This window comes from Anopheles aquasalis, chromosome 3, assembly GCF_943734665.1.
Source record: "Anopheles aquasalis chromosome 3, idAnoAquaMG_Q_19, whole genome shotgun sequence".
Classification (NCBI taxonomy): domain Eukaryota; kingdom Metazoa; phylum Arthropoda; class Insecta; order Diptera; family Culicidae; genus Anopheles; species Anopheles aquasalis.
This window is the reverse complement of record NC_064878.1, coordinates 10,907,712-10,929,119: the sequence shown is the minus strand read 5'-3', so window position 1 is coordinate 10,929,119 and position 21,408 is coordinate 10,907,712. Positions and strand designations below refer to the sequence as shown.

At 48.0% G+C, this 21,408-nt stretch overlaps 1 protein-coding gene across 3 annotated transcripts in view; it reads right to left on the bottom strand.

Annotated features, from left to right (window-relative positions):
- The window catches only part of LOC126577156 (titin), a 121,157-nt gene that overhangs the window by 64,043 nt on the left and 35,706 nt on the right, over positions 1–21,408 (bottom strand). The gene's annotated exons all lie outside the window — the stretch shown is intronic.

Here is a 21,408-nt window from a genome sequence, read left to right as displayed (position 1 = left end):
CGAGAACGGGTCACGAAGCACGCTTCAGCTCTCCTGCAAACCACTAATCGGTGGACCACACCCCCGTCGCCATAATCGCGTTTCGAACTTGGTGGTCATGGGTGCACCAGGATAGCGCAACAGGAGCCTGCACATGCACACAGACACGCGTGTACGTGTGAGCAGGCTAGTGCCAACGAGGAAATGCAAATTATCACATTACATGTCGCGATGTCAAGTGCTCTGGCCGATGAAAGGGGTCGATGAAGGGTTCTCGAAACCCCTTGCGCTGGTTTTGCCACTAGACTGGGGACTTGGCAGAGAGAATTGCAGACTCGGCGTGATCGATAATGGGGTAGGGATTCGGTTGGAACAGAAGAGAGAGCGAGAGAGAGCTAAAAAATGCACGATAAAGGGAGGGAAGCTCGAGTGTGCACTCGATAGCGAAACGCGATGCAACTCCGCAATGCTGATGCCCCCCCAGTACAGTGCCAGTAGTGTCCTGCTCCTCCTGCTCCAGTGCGATAAGCGATCCGACGATAAGCGGTGCGTCAGAAGCCTGGCGTTCCACCATAAACGACACGTCTTGATTATGCAAATGAAGCTGTGTGCGCTGCAATGAAGTTAATTAACTGGTGGAGCCGATTGAATCATTTGCAACGCGCCACTGCTCATGAACTAGCCCAGCGCCTATTCTGATGTGACGATGCAGAAGAGAGACAAGAGCGTTGGAGTTGGTCGTGAGCGACAGCAGAAGTCGTCGTCGTTGGCGCCTCGGTGGCTGGATCTATCGAGGAAACAGCAGAGATGGCACTCCATCAAAGGAAAGAACAACACTTTACACACGCCACTGTCTTAGGGCTGACAAAGAAGCCTCCGAAGCTGGCTGACCTCTAGCGAAACGAAGCGAAAGTCAAAGTATGATGTCCTTGTTGTTTGAGGCGTCGTCGTCGTGCTGGAGAAAGTCGGAATCCGAGTGTCTGGCGACTCGGTCAGACCCGAGTGCGTGCCACCGCCTCTGTTTATCCTCTGCCGCAGGATAGATGATGGATTACAGTGATTAACCCAGCAGCGCCCGGTCTGTCTTGGCGGCGAACCCAACCCACCCCAGGACAGTCAGAGACGCCCCGCGGAGCGGCCTGGCGGTCAGAACCGGGCTTGATTTATGGTTAAATGGCCGCCGGAACATGGCTGACCTTGTCCGATGTTGGTGCGATAGATAGATAGCTAGTGGTGCCGCCAGGACTCACCAGACGGTGCACCCTAGTGTTTGCTTTCTGCTCTCGTGCTCCGTGGTGTTGCTCTGGCCTGACCTGACATGGCGCGTGGTGAACACTTTTCAAATCAATGCGGAAGTTTATTCACGGGCAACGCGGGCCAAAGCGAAGGAGGCCCGTTAGCCAGCCGTTTGAATAATGAGCGATCAAAGGAACCATGTTGATCTGGAGTGTTTGACATGTTTGACAGAAAAGTGTAGTGCGCGGTAGTTAATGCCCCTTCACCATTCCATTGTCCTCCTCCCGTGTGGCGGATGACTCATCATTGTGGCCCCTTTGAAGTGGTTAGGGTATAAATGGATATGTGAATTGTTTACACTACGTTAGAGTCCTCTAGTTTAGGTATTCCTAGTCGATTCAATCGACCAATTATCAATTTGTTGTATCTCTGAGGATAATGATAACATCGGAATAATGTACAAATTTTCTGAAATTAAAAAAAAATGCAACATTGACATTGATTTTTCATATTATCCTCTAGGCTTTTGCTTGAGTTATTAAATATAAACACAATAAATGCGTTTTCAAATGCAAGAACCAAGATATTACAATGTAAATAAGTAAACTAAGCGTCTAGCATCTTAAATACGCCTAGAACCGACACCAACGTACAGCTAAAAGCCATCATCGACCTCATCATCTGCTACCAATCATAAGATAATACCCATGAATTGATCGATCGAATGCTTTTACATCGATTACCCCCGGCGATGGGACATTTTCCTGCGCTATTCTTTCGTCAAAGAACACGAACGAACACGGTAGCCCCTGCCTGGTACACTGCCGGCCTGGTTGGACAAGATCAATCAGATGTAATTGAGCCCTAACAATGAGTAATTTGCATACCAAGTCGTGAGTATAAGTAACAACCCAGCAAGATGCAGTGGATGGCCACAACGTCAGCGCTCCGCTCAGTAAGAAGATGTAGAATCGCACGGCGAAGGTTAAACCCTGGGACGTACCTGTAAAAGAGAACAGAACAAACCACCGAGATTGGTATTAGGTTGGTAGGCATGAGACATACACTTTCTCAATGGAATGTCACATTAAATGCAACGGCTCAATGTTACACCAGCAACGAGTAGAACAATTTACAGGCTTGCGAGGGCTCGAAATGAACCCCTAAACCTTGCGAGAAGAACCCTTGGCCCCACACCGATTGCTCACGAACCGGAATGTCGGTAAATCGTTGCAATAATCGAACATGACAGCTGAATGCCGCATACCGAAGCATACTCGGGGACACCGATGCTGCACCGATGCTGCTTTTGTGCTGCAATGTTTTGCGCTGCTGCTGCCGATGATGATGATGAGCTGCTAAGACAACACACGGGCAGAGATGGGGGCCAAAAATGCATTCTCAGCATGCACCGCAGGAGGTCTGCCATCGCTCCGTCTTAGCTTGAGTTGGTTCAAGTTCAGGCGACACCAACGACGAAACGATAGTACACGCCAGTCATTAACATGCAAACTGATCACAACATAGCCCAAGGATAACAATGCCAGCCCGGTGGACCGCTCGCTCATTATTTATCTCGAAACTATGCGGCAAACCGGGGTGGGGATTGAAACAGCTGGCGCAACAGACCATCGTCGTCGTCGGCGGCCATCTTGAGTAGCGTCGCAGTGCACGGCATCTTCGGGCCTGTATCTTGCCAGACCATCATCGAACCACAACTCGATCATCCTTGGAGTATGGTGCAACCATGGTTCTCGCCCTCCGGTAATGCAACTCGGTGGTTTGCAGAATCAAAAACTAATTAGCATGCATCCTTCAACAGCGGATGGCGGTTGTCGAGCGGCTGAGCAGCTGTGGTTTTAAATTTTCTCACTAATGACCACCATTGAGAGGAAGTGTTGGGGTTTCGAGAGGGGCGATACTAAGCCACTAGCCACCCGCCCACCCCTTTTACATCAGCACCTGTCAGGGAAGGCGATTCCCAAGGTGATTAACATCAAGGCGCAAGTAAGGAGAAATGTTTCCCGGGGGTGGTGCTGAAGGAAAAATTAAGTTTTTAATCCCTACAAACGGGAAGCAGAGGATCGATGTTTTCCAGGAAATCCCAGGCCAGGGAGCAGTACGCGAGTGGACGATGAAAACTTGAAAATGTGTTCGCATGAAGTGCAAGAAGTGGGTGTCAGGAGAACAGCCAGTTTAATGACTTTTGAGTGGTCGATCGAGTAGAGGTGCTTTAAATTTATTCCACTTCAAGTGACACCTTCAACGCCCGCTTTCAAAACACCTTTAAGGGCCTTTAAGCGCCCACAACCAACAACATCTACTGGCACCAAACAACTAACAACGGTTGCTCGCCGCTAGGTTCCCCCCCAAAACATGATGGCTTGTCGGTACCAATCATAATTTCCCGACAATTTATTTGTTTTACGGTAACCCGAGATGGGGAAAGACGGAGGGACATTGGGCGGGAATTGTCCGAATGTCCACCACAGGCAAGCACCACGCTGGAAGCCTCCCCAAATTGAATTCAAACTCCTGTCCGACCAACCGACCGATTCCCGCGCTAGCGCTAGTTGGCCACCCCGTCGCGCAACTAATGCGGTTTGCGGATGCGTTCGAGCGAATAATTTAGCTGTCACTAGCAGCAGTAGCAGTATCCCAGCCCAGGAACTCCAGAGTTGGTGGTAGAAGGGCCACACTCCATCCACCGTCCATAAAATTGGCGGGCCACGTGAGGATGTGCCGCACGGTTTATCGCATCGGCAGTAAATGCGGTTGAATGTGTTGCAAATCAGTGACGGATAATGATCTACCCCCCGGGGAGGTGGACGCCGGACATGGAACCGGAATTTTGCGTAACAAACATGCAGGAACACGAGGATGCGAACCAATGACACGTGACAATAAGTTGATGCAGTCGAACTATGACAGGTTATTTTTTGTTGTTGTTGTTGGAAAACTAATTATTGTGATACCGCGAAGCGAATCAGAACCGCTCATGACACCCTTGGTCTATTCCACGTGTTGTCGATAACAACTCGTAGCGTGGTTTATTGAAGGGAATGGATCTGTCCCTGGTTAGCGCCGTCGATGGTCCTCTGGCAGCTCAACGAAAGTTCCCCCGAAAAAAACCATCTTTAACAGAAATTGAATTCAATCTGTTTGCGGCGCCTTCCTGACAGCCTCACGTCCACTGACCTCACGTCGGTCAAGGAAACTTTTTCAATACTAAAAGCCACGGCTCTCGACGACGGGAAAAAGTTGGATCCGCCTGGATCTCCGGATCAACTCCAACAATGCTTCGACGATGAAGAACGAACGATGAAACTCTGAAACCCTGTCAAACGGTCCCTCTTCCCCCATCTCGTCACAGCCGGTGCTGTTCAATCAGGCTGACTAAACTTCGATTAATAGTCGAAGGAAGTGGAAGCGGTGGAATGATTTTGCATATCGGTTTGCCGGTGCGTTCGGTGCCGCTGGTTATGAAAATGAAAGTGAAATGTGATTACACTGACGTCCAAAGTGGCCAAACTTTCCACAGAGTTTGAACTTTTCCCGAGCGAAATTTGTTTATCGTGGAACGGCATCTTCAGGGATGGCGTCGTTTTACGTTTATAATCGACACCTCGCGGACAGTTTCGAGTGTGAAAAGGTGCTGCTCAGGACATGCTCGGTAGTGGTCTGATTAGATGGACGGTCCCTTTTTGGCCCAGATAGCACAAGGCAGACAGACATTTGCAGATACTTAAGATGCCAGGAACAGATATTCTTTTCTTGATTCTCAATACACAAAACGTGGTAGTGATGCCACTCTCGGGAATGTTTATTAAACATTTAATGTTCAAATTTATACTCTCCCTTTTTTATCACCGAAACCATATTTCAGATTAATTCCGGCGACTAAAATTGACCGTTGGCCTACTTTATTGATTCACTTTTAATAACTACCGCAAATGATTGCACCACTTACCGACAATAACAGAGGACCATTTCGAGACGCAGTCGAACGTAAAATCAATATTTTTGCCTTTATTTTTCCTTCATTTAATGGTAAAACACTTAAGAGCGAGCGACCGGCCGGCCGCCCACAGAAGTCACCGGCATCTTTAACTTGCTTTACTACCCTCATAATGTGTAACCTTCGGCAATGAAGAGAGGCCATTGCAGAGCGGCCTGCAGCATAACTTAATCACCCTTAAACGGTGATCATTTGGCGTGAAAAACACATTCGTACAATTTGCTTTAAACACACCACCGACAGCGACGAACCTACATCGATACCCCACAATTATCTGCCCAACTTGAGCCTAGCCGTGGCCCCCCGCGGGGATGCCGAATTGCGAACCGAAGAAGAGGAAAAAAATTAATAATCTTCCCCCAAACTGGCCATCCGTCTTCTGGCCATAATAAAGCTGAACCAATAAAGACATTAAACGGTGCACTGTGATGAGCGGGAGTTGATTACTGAAGTGAAACCGAAGAACAAACCGTTTCTCGCCCGCTGCTGCAGCATCGTAGCAACACGGTCGCAGGTTCTTCATTTCGAAGATCCTCATCATCATCATCATCATCGTCACGGTGAGTGTTACATCACTGTGACACCTCGCTCTTCCCGCTCTCGGCTGACCGTGGCAGCGTGCGGTCGAGACCGTGTCAGGTCGGCGTCGGTGCATGGACGCGCGAAATTGCGGATTTAATTTCAACATTGAACTTCGGTGACGGTGCGCCGGTCAGTGGCTGGCGGCTGCTGCTTTGTGGAATCCCAACCCATTCTCGGGTCACTTATGATGGTAATGGGCGCTGACCAGAGCGAAGGCTTACGTAATTATATGCATTATATGCCGGTACATGCGGCGTTCGTGCGAGGTTCCGGAGTTAATGGCAACATAGTCACCCAGCCGACCAGCGCAAAACCAGCGAGGGCACGGAGCTCTTGTGATGTGGTTCTGTGGGTTACACTTTACGATTTCGGAACCACTTCTGCGTCGAGCTAAATCCCGGGACCGGGAGCTACTGTGCCCCATCTCCCCTAAAAAACCTCTAATCGGAGAACTGGGACCACCGCACGGAGTACCCACAAACGGGGGGAGAGGGTGGGGGCCCATTGGATGGCGGCACTGATGATGGCACTGCTGATTATGTTATGCTGGCCTGAAATGATGAGGATTTTCCGGCTCATTTCGCTCATCCTCATCATTCGACGATGTTGGTTTTGCGATTTGCCTGATGGGGTGTGACGGTGTTAACGGTGATCGTTACGGTGGTTCCGATCGGTTTTCAGGCCCAGATTTCGATCAAATTACCCAACGAGAGCGCGCGCCCGGTGCGGTTTGCATGAATTGGCTCATGAAGCTGGCGCGTTAAAAACTCATTTGAATCTGTTGGATGGCCATCCGACTGCGTCAATCCGTGACTACTTAGGCCATCTTCTGATAATGTGTTCGACACTCAGTGAATGTTAATATTGATACAGCAAACAGTTTCATCCACGTGAACCTTAAGCTGCCAGTAGACGAACGCAAAAATTGTCGCTAAGAACTTTCAAAACGTAGAATGAAGTAGAGATGCTATTACTTCATTGCATTGCAGTGATAGCACTTATTCTTCTTGTTTGGAAATTGCGGATTTTAATTTTCTGTAAAAACCATAACCTATCGATCCGTACAACCCATTAATTGATGTCTAAATGTTTTTGTTTTCTTAAAAAATGGTTCGAATAAATCTCTTAAACCGAGCCTGAGCAATCACACAGCAAGAACGGTTCTTCGTTATTAACTTCTTATACAAACACTCAGTTAACGTTAGTTATTATGTTTTGACATTAACATCCACTACGTTTGACAGTTTACATTAAGCCAATGATAGTTTACCGCTCATGAAAGATTCTTTTATATTTTCCTTCCTTTTTACATCCCCATTTTGCGAATCTGGGAATTTAAAAACCCCTTTGCTGAACGATGTACCAGCTTAAACATACGGCTCGTCCGTCCTTATATATGTTAAAAAAAAAACGATGTACCAGCCGTTAACTCCCATTAACTCATACTCATCATAGCTCCAATCACGATATAATCCGTTTACGGCCGAGTGAAGCTTCTCCGGCTTTCCAACCGGAGGCTCCGTTGCACCCAAGGAATGAATGTCCAACCGCTGAAAAAATCCCAAATTTACGGCAGGTCGAACACAAAGAGACAAATCGTGGGCATCCGGAACAACAAAAATCCGTTCACCTGCACCCCTTGCAGGCGTTCATCAGAGACCGACCGTTGTGGCCGATTTTCGATTAAACGGCCATCCCAGCGCAAAGCTCTGTTCTCTTCCTGCACGCAGTTTATGCTCGATCAATTTGCGTTTAATTGTTATTTACGTTCGAACGTTCGGCTGCCACCTCCTCTCATGGTCGTCAGTTCCAATGGACCGGCCAGAAGCATCGCATTCGGTCGGCAGCATCCATGGTCGTGTACTTAAAGAGGAATTACGATGCTAACGTTGCGCCTCCACTCCACCAGATGCCACGGGGGATGATGGTGTGAGAATGGGATCGAAAATTCATTTTTTTGAAGTAGTTTTCTGAGTATCGACGACCCTGGCCACGGTTGGCATGGCGGTGAAGACGAAAACGAAACAAACAAAAAAACCGGTCGGAAAGAAAACAGTGCCCGAGAGCAGCGTGAGAGCCATTCGGCATTGGCCTTCGTCTAAGTGCATGGTCAGGACAGCACTTGGTCGCCGTTGATTCGGTGCGGCGTAATGGATGGCGTTTGATCCACTTTTTCACGATCTCTTTCACATTCCGCACAAGATCATGGTCAGTTGTCGTTTTGTTTGAAGTTACCGCCATGGCACTTGAATTGCTGGTTTTGTTTCAGTTGTGATTCTGTCTAGCAGGGTCGTCCGTAAAGCATTTTATTTACTAACCAGATGCCAAAGTATGCAAACAATTCACCATCAGCGTTCGTTCAGTGCGACCATCCATCTTCCGGTGTTCTACATCATCACCAGAATGGCATCAGTAGCATCAAAATAACCACATTTTTGTGTCGTCCAACATTTCGCTGACAATTCGATGCAGCATCATCATCAGCATGACGCCACCTCGTCAGCAGATTGCAAACCGAACCGGGGAACACGGGTACAACCGCCACCGGCTGTCGCTTCTGCTTCTGCCAGAGTGCAGCAAAGTGCTCCAGTCCCACCAAAAACCGCTAACTCCGGGATGATCCGATTCCACTTCACTTGTCGGTCAACCGACTGATGGCGCCCCCGTATGTGCGGTGAAAAGCGGTCAAGCGAGAAAGTCAGTCGCCCAAAGGACACCTCGGAATCGATCACTTTTGCACAATGTTTTGTTCCCCGTCGTATTTTTTTATGCTATTTTTAATCGCTTCCGTTGCGCTCCGTTGTGGTGGCGTTGGCGGTCAACCATCGCATCAGCCAGTGGTCGCGACTACCATCGACCGGTGGTGCACTTTTTGACGAATGTGGCATCAGCGGTGGCCATCCCGCTGGTGACAAGCATAAGCGAACGCGAACCGCGTGGTGCTCCGGTTCAATGGTCTGCAGTCACCGCGCAAATGAAAATTGCAATCTGCATTGCGGTTGATCTGGCTGGCTGCAGGAGGCTTTGTTGGCCGCCGTGGTTCGACACCCGGTTCGCTGATGCAGCAGTCGCGCGTTAGTAGCGCTAGCAGGCAGGAAGTGTCGGTGCGGTGGATGAAGTTAATCGAACTGTATCCGCCCGTACGCCCAGCGGACAACGGAAACCGGCCGGAAATCAGCCGGCACATGCTTGACGAACTGCGATGAATATGATACATTGGGCAACTGCATCAATCGTGTGTCCTGTGAATGTCCGGATACTCCAAAGCGCTTCCAGATCAGTCGACAGTGTAGAAGCGATACCCCTAAACGAACGACTCCTGACCTAACAACAGAGCTGCATTCGCTTCGCAACGAGGCACTGGCCTAGAAGCGTTATGACCTTAAACTTGACGTAATACCTTGTCCAGGCACCGGAACGGCAAGCGTAAGTCCTTGAGCGGAGAACCAGTTCCACCAGTCGATGAAGTCGTGTCTAGTGAGCTATGGACTGTGTAGAGAACAATTTTTTTAAAAGAAATGATTTTTTTCAATTGAATATAATTTCGATTATAGCGCACATGGGGTTTTGTAATGTAAAAAACGTGGGTAAACATATTATAAATAACTATATCCAGAATAAACGTCAACCATTAGGCATGCGGCGAGGTCTGTCTGCAAACCGGATTGAGGTTATGCAACGCAGTCAGCTGCTCCGTCGCTAGTAAACGACGGAGCAGGCCACACAACGACTGCAAGCGAATGCCTACATGGCGTACTTGGATCTCTTGAAGATTGATCTCTTGCGCTTGAGCGTCTTGAGCAACTTTACAAAGATTCTTCTTAACTTCAACATTTAGAGTCTTTTCATATAACATTCATTTTTCAAATATTCTTTTAAATAAAATGAAAACTACCAACAAAAAGTATCAAACAATAGTCTATAATTTTAGTTGCTCTTCAATCATTTCCTTAAACACATCAAATATTTTCCCAAAACGGTTCCACATTCCTCAACCATAAGCTGCTGGTGCTGCTGGTCGGTCGCCAGTAACGGGCAACACGAGTCGACCGTCTTTTGACCGTATCGGGCAACTGAACCGAAAAACCAGTTCCGAACCGTAGGGTGCCGCCAGCGGTGTGGGGCTGGCCGTTTGTTGTGATCGCGCTCTCGTGTGGTCTCTCGCGTGCTCTCGTCGTGGTCGTCGTCATCGTCGTTGGCGCCCCCCAAAGTGCATTGAACTTGAGAATGGTTTTGCAGTGGCAGTGGCAATGCAGTCAAGTCAGACCCCTCCATGCGATCCAGCATGCCAAGGGTGTCCATTAGGGGCTAACGGGAGATTTATGAGCGATCGATATCAAGTTCAGGCCATTGCCGTTCCGATGCCGTCAAGATGTAATCGAGCATAACCTTGGGACCGCGCGCGCAGAACGTGTTGCTGGTGAGCCACCGAGGGGCCAATAGCTTCCTTCTTTGGTGTGTTGCAACGGTTGCAGTAATGGTCGTTGCTCGTTGACACAGTTAGAAACAGAAGCAGTCTTTGTTGCATTTTAGGAGTTTTGTGTAACCGGTGTGCAGAGCTTCTAGAAAACCTAACGGCCAGTGGGAACATTTCGGAAACATTCCCGGAGTCGTAGTTAATGCGCCTTACCATGAAACAATCCGAGGGTCAGAAACTAATGAACACATAAAAGCGCAATAAAATGGTGCGCTCTAATTTACTTTCTAATATATTTACGAAGCTCAAAACGGGGAAGCAGCAGAGCTAAGGTTGCTGGCAGCCAGCTGACGGACATCCGAATCCTTGCGCTCAACCCTCGACTGGCCGGCAATAATGAAATTTCAGGGCTCACCCGGGGTTTGTGATTCCGTCTTAGCCTCGTTAATCTTGGAAGCTTGAAAGGAACAGCCGTGGCTCCTTGGACCGTCCGGCAGTTAAGTTAACCTGTCAGTTAAGGGATTTGCGCTTCCGCGCTGATGCGGTTCCAATCCGCATAGACCCCTCCCACCGTGGGGCCACACCACAAGACCTTTTTCCTTCGTTTTTATTGGACATTTTCTTATTTCTAAAATAGTAGCCTTTGCTCCAGTCGCTTCTGCTTCGCAGGGCTGTGCCATGTGCTGGCGGTGAGTAGTTTTATTACTTTCCATGCTGCCCAGCAAAAAGGAGAAGCCAGCCCGTTGTGAACGTGAAATTAATAACTTTTCCCTCACCACTTTTCTTCGCGTGGACAACAAAATCCATCCCTTCCACAGGATTAAGTTGTTTTCTGGGGTGCGAGGGCAAGAATTCATTTGCAACTAATTTGACGTCGGTAGTTAAATATTTTACTTCCCAGATTAGTGCACGCAGTTCGCAGCGACGACACCGAGCTGCAGGTTCAGGGCACCGGATTAGTAAGGATTTTGGTGGGCCCAAACAGAGCCACCAATGAACTGGACAGCATTAAAAGCATTCCATCGCCAATCGCCAAATAGCGATCCCGAATTCCCCACCATCGCACCATCCACCACTGCGCTCATTATCATAATTATCGCCTTCGGTTCGGGGTTCTTTTTGGGAGGTTTTTTTTACAGAATTTTCCCGCACATTGATTGATGCATCGTGTTCGCGGTGCACTTTACACTGCGCCACCGCACTGACCACGACCAGAATCCAGCGGGCGCTTTTGGCTTTTGATGAGTAATTTCCGCACTTTCGCACCCACACGTTACCTTGTCCGCAACGAACAAGGCAGCACCACCATTAACGTACCATCGTTAAGTATCTGTTTTCACATTCCGCCATTCCGCCGTGCAACAAATTTGGTTCTCTCTTGCTCTCTGTGCATCTGTAACGATTGGAAAACTCCATAATGAGAGTCGAACGGTCGCGAGGCCACGCGCGGTGGCGCCAACATTTTCGTTTTGCAAATTTTCATTAAATTACTTGGTTTTTTCCTTTTTCGGTGCAGCCACGGTTTCCCATTCACGGACGTCGAACGCTGGTCGCTGCTGGGAGGGTGGGCTAATTTTCGCCAAATTATTTCCACTCCTCGAGCATCCGAGCAACCATTCCGGGGATTGCGGATCCCCGTGTGTGCATCGTGGGAGGTTATTGATATTCGATAATTACCAAAACGGCAGCACGCTACCCCGTGGGTGGAGTTGGTGAACTTTTGGGGTATCATTAATTATCGCTTTAATTTCACTGCGCGCTCTTGTAAAAGGTTCACCATAAATTGCGATGCAACGTGATGCTAGTCTGTGATGCAGCGTTTATTTCCCCGATTAAAGCCCAGAACAGTAGAACGGTAAGGTGATGATAAAATTTAGCTAACCAACTCCACCTCGCTGCACACTGCACCCATTGCTGAAAGATGAGACGATTCGTGTAACTTGAACAAGATTAATCGATCTGCAGCACAAACAGCCAACGCAAAGGACCCCAAACGAGCCCGCGCAACTGATCGCAATTGGTTTTCAATTTCCGGTTGCTTTGTTTAATTTATGACAACTTATCAACCCCTCTCACATGCCAGGCAGGTTGATTAACGGGACCCGTACACCGTTTACTCTGTGAACTAATTGGAGAAAAGCGATCGGAACGCATCACCACGCAGATGCTGCATGCAGCAAACCATTCACCATCATTATCGATCCGCAACAACCTGTTCACGAGCCGAGCGGAGGGGAGGTTTATGTAAGCAAGACAAACGCACCACGCTCTCTCTGTTGCACGATGACACTAGAAATTGGTAAGATAATAGTTGACTTTACAACTGAACCACCAGCAACACCCGTGATACCGGTGCCAGCATAGAATATCATCAGCCACTTCCACGCGTGAACATAAACCGCATACCACCACCTTCGGTGTCCACGGTCTCGTTGAGCGAACTCCGATCCGATTCCGAAACCGAAACGGTGCCTGTGGGATATGGATAATTAAGCCGGCATAAATCACGCGCTAATGGCCATTAAGCGGAGGCATGCCGAAACGTACACACGTGAGTCAGTGAGTCAATTGACCACGGGCCGGGCCCGGGTTTAATGCTCAACAATGCCTTTGGAATGTCGTGAACTGTCGGCGAGGAATAGCTAATCCTGACCCCGTGGACGCGATGCGTAGTTTGCCGACGAATATGGACTGACATCTCGATGCAATGTGGGATGCTGTTGTTGTGTGAAGACATCTAGTACGCTGCCATTGTTTTGACGAAGTTAATGACTGGCTGCATTGCATCAACAATCGGGGGATTAGTTGGACGGGCGGATTACGTTTAATTATAACTAGTGGAGCTTTTACATGATTTCATGGTAAGTTCGCTTTCTGTTTCTTGAAACTGGTTTGAGATTTCATGTGAAAAGATGAAAAAAATTACCATGGTTGAAAAAAACATCGAATAGGCGATTGCGAAACGAAAACTATAAAAATAAGTAATTGGTGAACATTTACCTAAATGAAAAATAACTGTGACCTGATTCGAAGTAGATAATACACCATTTAAACAAATAAATAATAAGTTTAAAAGGGATGAAAATCCTTTAAAAAAAAAGGATTTTGCTTCTCTAAAGACGAAATATTTGCAAAACAATTCATATTTTGAACAAAAGCACCACTGATCTACCTAACTTGCTAATACACCAAACCGTTAGCTCCGTCACAACCCATTTGCCAGGACCATACAAGCGCCGCTTAACCCATTACGGTGGTGGATGCTGTTGCATATGGTTCCGGCGTAATGACTTAATAGAACATTCTGTTTTATTACCGAGCTCAATAAACCTGAAGTGTACTCCCCTCAGCTGTGCCGAGACGTCCGGCCGAGGTGTCCTATCTCTCGATCAGGGTCCAGGCATGACCCAAAATGGCCTGTCCTGTCCATCGACACCGCCGATGTTCGAGCGTAACGACAGCGTCCTAAGCAGGTTGTCCTTAACGATCAGACCATGTGCCAGGTACCTTTTGCCGCTCTATATATTTGCTCACCTTACCGCCACCTGCGTGTTTGGTGTTTATGGGCAATTTATGTGATTTGAAAAGCAGAATCCTCGCCCCGGGGAAAGGTTCTCGTCCACTCAGTGGCTCCATCAAAGTGGAACGTCTATATCCGAGAGCTTCAACTTGAATTACCTACTAAACACCGCAAGCAAGCTGACCATTCCATTGTTTTGCCCAGCCGGCCCTATTGGAATCCCTCGCACAGCATCTTAAATCTCCCCTCTCCCCTGTCCCCTGTCCCTGTCGCAAGCATCCGGATGGTCTTTTGTCAAATATTGACAGAAGTCTTCACTGTCCAGCTTTGCGAACCATTTTCTTCGTACTTGTTGATCTCTGATTGCTTTCTATTTTTCCACAAAATTCCCCCACAAATAGAACGTAGCGTCGAGGGTTTGCTCCAGAACAGAAGCAGCATCCTTTCGGTGCTTAAGTCGCCGTTCGGAATGCGTTGCAGCAATTTTTGAAGTTTCGCCAAACTTGCACACTGCCCTTTGGTAAAGTTGCTTCCCTCTTCGGCCGGAACGGACGAAAGATATAAAACTTTCATCCCCAAAGAATGTTTTCCTGACAAACTCCCTCCGCCCCTTAACGTGGTTGCAAACGCTACGCTTTGTGGCTGGCCGAATATTCGTTTGGATGCACCCTCGAGGGAAATTAGACGTCGGTGCCACAGCAACAACCGCAACAGCCGCACGGTGCCCTCCAAGGGCCTCACGCTAGAGCGTTGCAGTCGAGCGGCTGCTGCTGCTGCCCGTTAGATGTGACCACAGCAAAGGGACCCCGGACGTGCCTTTTTCCGGGTTTCGAGTTTTCAAGCGCAGCACAAATAGAAACATAGAACGATGAGTCTGCGTGCTGTCTGTCGGTGTTGGTTGTGCTGCTGTGGTGCTAACCTGACGCGGTTGATGTTCATCGGAGCAATCTTGAGGTTGCATGTTCTCTCACACTGTCTCTCTCTCTGGACAGCACACCTTTGGTCGGCCTCAGCTGTTGTACTACGGTGCATTCGTTTAGCCATTTTGTGAGCCAAGATTTGCGATGCAATTTTAGTGAAACCTGAAGTGAAGCAACCGAATGGAACCAACCACGAGCTGAGGTAGAAGGGGTAGAGTAGAGTATGATGAATTGTATGTATCGCTCCAGTGCATTGTGCTGCAATTGAAGTGCAATCGATTGTGCAATTCATCACCGATCTCGTTAACCTGATTTACTCCCGACGGCTAACCGACGGATCGCATCGGATGACGCGATGAGGTAACACGGCCGAAAGGTTAAACAAAAAGATAACCCCAAACGGGTCGCTTCGAACAACATCGTGTACGTAGACTATGCAACGAGTTTAACATGCAAAATCGATCTGCAATTACGTACCACACACTGGGCCGGTGCCGAAAAATGATTTGCATTTGTCTGCGAATTCAACAAAATTTATCATTTCGACCCCAATCGACCCCCGAGATCGAGTGTCAGTCAGTATGTAGTATGGGATCTGAAAGAAGAGAAAACCTTCCCCCCACCCCTCGAACCTACAAATATTAAACGCGAACATATCACACGCTGACGTGCGCAAAATGTCATGCTACCTTATGCGTAGCATAATTGGTCTCCAGTTCGCGTAACACACTCTCTCGCTCTCCGTCTGTCGCTGGCCGCCTCCACCGATATGAATGAGCTCGGGGGCCAAAAGTCAAGCTCGCTTTCTCTTTCGCCGCCGCCACCACCGTTGCCGTTGCCGCATCCGATGCGCTTTTATGTAGAAACTATGCTAAAATGTCATTCAAAGTGAGGCGGTAAAAAAAATCGGCGGGAATTTCACGAAGCCAACGCCCCGCGGGTCTCGTGACAGGGAAGCTAAACTGGTCCAGGAACCGGAGGAACTCCGGTTCCGAACCACTTTCTCTCACGTCTCACCGGCGGGGCAGGAGCTCGAGCGGTCGAGGACGAAACATATAAAATTAACTCGATGAACATGCGGTCAGGGTTGTAACCTGTAATGAAATGATATGTTCGTGCTGTTCAGGTAGTTTTGAAACATCCTTTTTTTTGCAGTGCGATGAAAATTTACCCGCGAACCTGTAAATCAGTTACCATTATGCGTGATAAGGGGCAAGAGATGACCGAACGTGGGTATTGTGAAACATAAAACATGGTTTTTAAACCTCCACCAGCCATTTCATCAGTTCGTTGGTGGAACAGATGTTTCTAAAAAATTGCTTAACCACGGCGGACTTCTAATTAGTGGCTCAAAATTACAATCGATCGTTGGTGATTTACAAACTCAACGATTACTGACCATTCGACGTTCAAATACCTAAGCTATTTTATCGAAAAAGATATACAGAGTGCGCCATCAGGCGGTATCCTATTTTAAAGTTGAATAACTCTGTCATTTTCAGCCGATTTTAAAAATTAAATCAGTTTTATTTAGGTTATTCTATGCCATTCATTGTGCCATACTCGAACTATAATATCGATCAATGACATTTTACATTGTTTTGGCAACATTTAGGGAGTTATTTTGGGGATTTCACCTCTAATTTCAGTCCGCTCTTTTACCGTGAAGTGATCTATTACTAAAATGGCATAGACTGATGGTTCAGAAACTGGCCTACTTGTCCAAATCGGCTGGAAAAGGACAGAGTTATTCAACCTTAAAATTGGGTACCGCCTGCTGGTGCACCCTGTACATGTCGCCAGAAATTATTTGTTAGCTTATGCTGTTACCGACATACTATTCAAATTAATCATATGTGTATTTTTTATGTAAATCAAAAACTAAAAATCAAACAACAAACTCAACACAAAGTAAAACTCAAAATGATGAAACTCTCTTCCCGAGTGGCTAAGTCTGCTACATGGTAAACGAACGAAACCACCGTTGCTCAACCGCGTACAAAACACTCACTCGCCTGATTTGTCCCGCGAAATGCCCACCCATCCAGCTCGCTAAGCAGATTAGAATCGTAATCTGCTCCCGGGCGTCCAGAAGCGTGTCCAATTCAATTGAACGTACCCCCGCAAATCCCAGCCCCAGCTAACTAGATGCCACGGGAACGAAGCGCCAACCACGACGCTTGCTGGTCGCCACTGAGCTGAGTCAGCGGAAAGCCCGTGGATGGTCGCGCCTGTCGCGCTCAGTTCATAATTCATCGCCGCATCATTTAGCAAGTCAGCCGCTGCATTCCCGGGTTTGATAAATGTGCTTGTTATTTCGGAACGCGACCATCTTTGCCCACCATTTGCCCGGTCGGACGTGGCGCCGGGACGGACGTCCTGCCACATTGGGTAGCTAGAATATTGCGTGTAAATTCCGATTGCCACCGGGGAGGGGACTGCATTTGCTCTCATTTGAATTACACAAGGAGGAGGATCCCGGGTCCCGGTTGCCTAACGTCTGTCGCGCAATCCAGCAGCAGCAGGAGTGACTCGTGTACCTGACTCACATTACGGCGCGGCTCACGCAGCGAGAGACACCAAGATTATTTACCTCGAGGACCAATATTTATAAGCAGCACACCGGGGGCAAACACGGTGATCATAAATTTGTCGCCAGCCAGGTTCTGCCAGGATTCCGGAGGTGCCGTAGAGCGAAAGCAGAACCCCAAGATGGCCTTACGGTGCGACTCGGACTCCGTACATTTGCATTTCACGTAGCAGCCATTTTTGTGCGCGTCTTACAAGCTGTAAAGCTTGTCCTGGAGGTTGTTAAGAGGCCGACGGTGTATTTCTTCCCATTATGGAGGATGAAAATTACGAGCTGCAGCTGCAGCAAAGGAGGAACTGTGCATCTCCTCACAGGAATGCTTAATGCTTGGCGACCTTCCGAGGTCGAAGATGCCATAAACACTAATTAATTGTAAGGAAGTATGTGCATGAATCCCTTCTCCACTCGATTGTCCATTTGTTTCACCCACAATCAGTGGAGCCTAGCGACGGAGTCGCCTGTATCCTGGAGACACTACCTGGCTCCTTCCTGGAGCTGAAAATTATGCCGCTACTTCCTTCACACCGCATATACCCCGGTAATGTAAACGGCGAAACGTGAAACACTTCCTACAGCAGCATCCGCGACGATACGCAACCCCGGGGACCGCGAGACCACCCACCATGACCGCGACCTGCACTGAATGCGATTAAGCGATGGCTCATTAAGCTCGCTCATGGACTCGCTGCCGGGGTCGTTTATCTACGACGTTGTTGCTGTTCCTGCTGCCGATGCAGATTCCGCGACAGTGAAACGCACGAACTCAAGACACTCGCTGGTCGGTAATCGATGAATGTAAATTAATAGCGGATCATTTGTTTATGCGGCCTGGTCCCGGACTGTCACGAGCGGCGCAAGGCTACGCATTCGATGGAAGAGGTGCTAATCCGACTGTCATCCTGCGTGCCCCCCCTGAGACGCTTCGTCTCCATCACTTTCGCTTACCACTTTACCCCCTCCCTTTCTATTAGGGTTGAGGAAAGGCGTGCTCGAGCATCGGCACGCTTGCAAAAGTTATGTTACGGGACGCGTGGCGCCGGTTGGCCACTCACGCATTGTTCACGCTGTGTGACAAATCATCGCCGTGTAACTCGAGACGGCCGCGTGTGCGGAGCATTCGTTCTGAGCTTTGAGGGCTTTGGTCGGAGCCAGATGGATTGCGTGTGAAGTGCGAGTCAGTCGGAAGGACGTGATGAGTGAGAATGCAGATTGTGTGCAGACTTGCGTCGACCGAAGACGATCGGTTGGTCACGCGACCGGCACGCAGCACTTTAACCGTTTTGTGGTGCTAATTTGCTGCTCACTCACAGTGTGGTGTGCGATTGCCAGTAAGGAAAGAGTAGTTTCTTATCATGCTTTATTAAGTTTTGAAACCACTCTCTTGGCAGCTTTTATCTGAACAGTTGATACACGGATTATTCACTAAAGATAAGGGTTTGCTTAAGAGGGTTTGCTAAAAATGATAAAAAGTTATAAAAAGGTACAGTTAATATAAATGAACTAAAAGCTAGAAACTTCTTGAATTTTATCAAACAATTATTAAGTTCCTTTAAGAAATCATAAGACATATGAAAAGCCTATCGAACATTCAGTTGATATATAAAATAGTATGACTAAAGAACATCATGAGGTAAATTTGACAAAAGAATGTTTCTTATCTTGCTACTAATGTAAAAATTCTCCTGTGATTATGTAAATTGGGTAGAGAAACAGACGATGCTGCCAGAATGACTGACTCCTGCAAATAACAAACTGGTAAAGAAGGGTAGAAATTCATGCAGCAATTGGCTGACATTTTTTCATTCGTCCATTACCTTTCATTAAAAACATTAGCTAGCATTCAAAAACGATGTTACACTGCTACAAATGTGGTACCAACAAAAAGTGTTCCCGCCATCCATTAGCATGTGTTTGCTGGCAGAAAACACTAAGCCACGCCACGCATTGCTTCACTCGTGAAACCATAATCTGTTTGCCGTGCACCCCACATTTCACACCAGTGCCAGTGCAACCGCAGTGCCATACAGCCATGCAATCTATTGGCAGGATTCGTGATGCTGTTTGTCTGCCGCTAGCCCGAAAAAAAACATGCTCCCAGCGATCTACCTCACTCTGCATTAACTTTTCCACGTGGAAAATATTCGTTTTGTTCATCTCATCCACCATCAGCGTGCATCTCAACGATGACGGTTGAAGTGGATTTTTAAAGTCAAATTTTGACTGTTCGCGAGCAGTCCAGGCAGTGGAATGGAAAAAGGAACAGAACACCGACACAGGTGCCCCAATTGCTTGGTAGTAATCCATTAAAAACATATACTTTGTGCAAACATTGACATTGCCATTTGGGTTCCTTTTCTTGCCAGCTTTCTGCGCTGCGAGTCCCGACACGGCAACCGTGCACGAGTGTGACCTAACCTCATTGTTAAGACCGTGGTTGCGACCACGGCAGGTTGCTGCGATGCCTTTGAACGTGCCAAATGGTACCAGCGACGGGGTGACTGGTGCAGCGTCAAGGAAAAGAGATCATAAAACCCGGAAGGCACTTCGCTTGAACCGATCAAGTGATGTCGAGCAAGTTCAAAGTCTGTCCCCGAGAGTTCGAGATCAAACCGCCTCTCAATGTCGCATGGTTGTCATCCGTTCGGCCATTGCGCAACTGCACTTCCTGACGCTCTCTGTTCTGTTTGGTTTAAAACCCCTCCCTCTCTAACGATCTGCTCCACGACACCGAGGTTAGCCGTGGTTAGCCTGTTGACCCAAATGGAAGGAATCTCGAGCTGGAGGATGGCAGCACTTGCAGCCCAAGTTTCCTATGCATTACATTTCCGCATCGCAGACTTTATTTAATTTTCCTTCACTCTCTATGGGTTCCCTCGCGTTTTCCACCTTCTACTATCCTTCTGCCACCTGCATCACCCATTGAAACAAAGTCTATTTGCTTTATTTCCTCCCACGAGCAGCTCGTGCATTAACGTGAGCTGCGCTGCGCTACGGCGATGGTTCCATGTTTGCGTTCGCGACCAATGACAAGAAATCGAACCAGCGGTGCTCGGTGGAACCCAAAGCACAAAGTTAACGATGACGCCTTAGTTGAAAGGATGAGCAGGAGTTTAAAACAAGCGCAAAAAAAAGGAGGGGAGGGGAACCCTACGCCAGTGAAAAAAGAAAACCACCAAAAGGGATTGCCAGAGCGATGAGTTTGAGCTGACAATTTATCGCTGTTTGCACAGCTGCCACATACGGTACGCGATGTTCGCCGATTTCTTGCACGTCGAGCGTGGCCTTTGACTGTCAGCACGCGAAGCGATCTGCAAGAAACATTCTTGAGCAAACGGTTGTATCGTGGTGATGACGCACCAAGGGCAACACTTCCCCACAATCTGATTTGGTCTACGTTCGCTCGCTTGCTCGCTCGTTCGTTAAAAATAAGCTGGATTTTTCATCCGCTGCGAGGTGATGAGCTGGGAAATCTTTTCTTCCTTCTTTTCCTTCTTCTTACTTCGGGATCACTTTCCGTATGCCCGTCAGCTGCGCGATAGGGCATCATGAAGCTGGAGAAAGTTGGCCCTTCTTTTTCTTGACCCTTTTTTGTTTTTGGGAAGGAAAACAAATCGCAGCTCCATTAGCCCGGCGAGTGAGGCGAGCTGTTGGCTGGTGTTATAATTATGCAGCTGAGACGATAAGTTTAGCATGCAAATTTTATTCCAACCCTAGAAGAAGGCACCAACTGCTGCTCACGCTGCTCGGAACCACTTGGATTCAATTAGCTTTCTTTTGCAAAGTGGCAAAAGTTTGACTAGAATGTATCCGCTGGATGTTTTGCCTCTCATAGTTTCATAATTTCAGATGCTTCTACTGGAGGTTCCATTACCTCTAGCAAAGGGTACGAAAAACTTGCTAATGTTCAGCATAGTGCGTGGTGCTTCTTGGTCTTCAATTGCTTCACCCTTCTCGCCAAGAAAATGATCCAAGTCCCACTTGCTGATTGAACAAACAACCGATGGCCACACCAGCAACCGATCTCCCGGAGGGAACTCGAGGGAACACATGGCCGGTCCCATCATTTGGCACAAGGCCAAACGCAACGTGCTGCAAATGGGCTGCAAAACCGTCCGCGAACGCGTATTGCGTGCGTTCAATTAATTA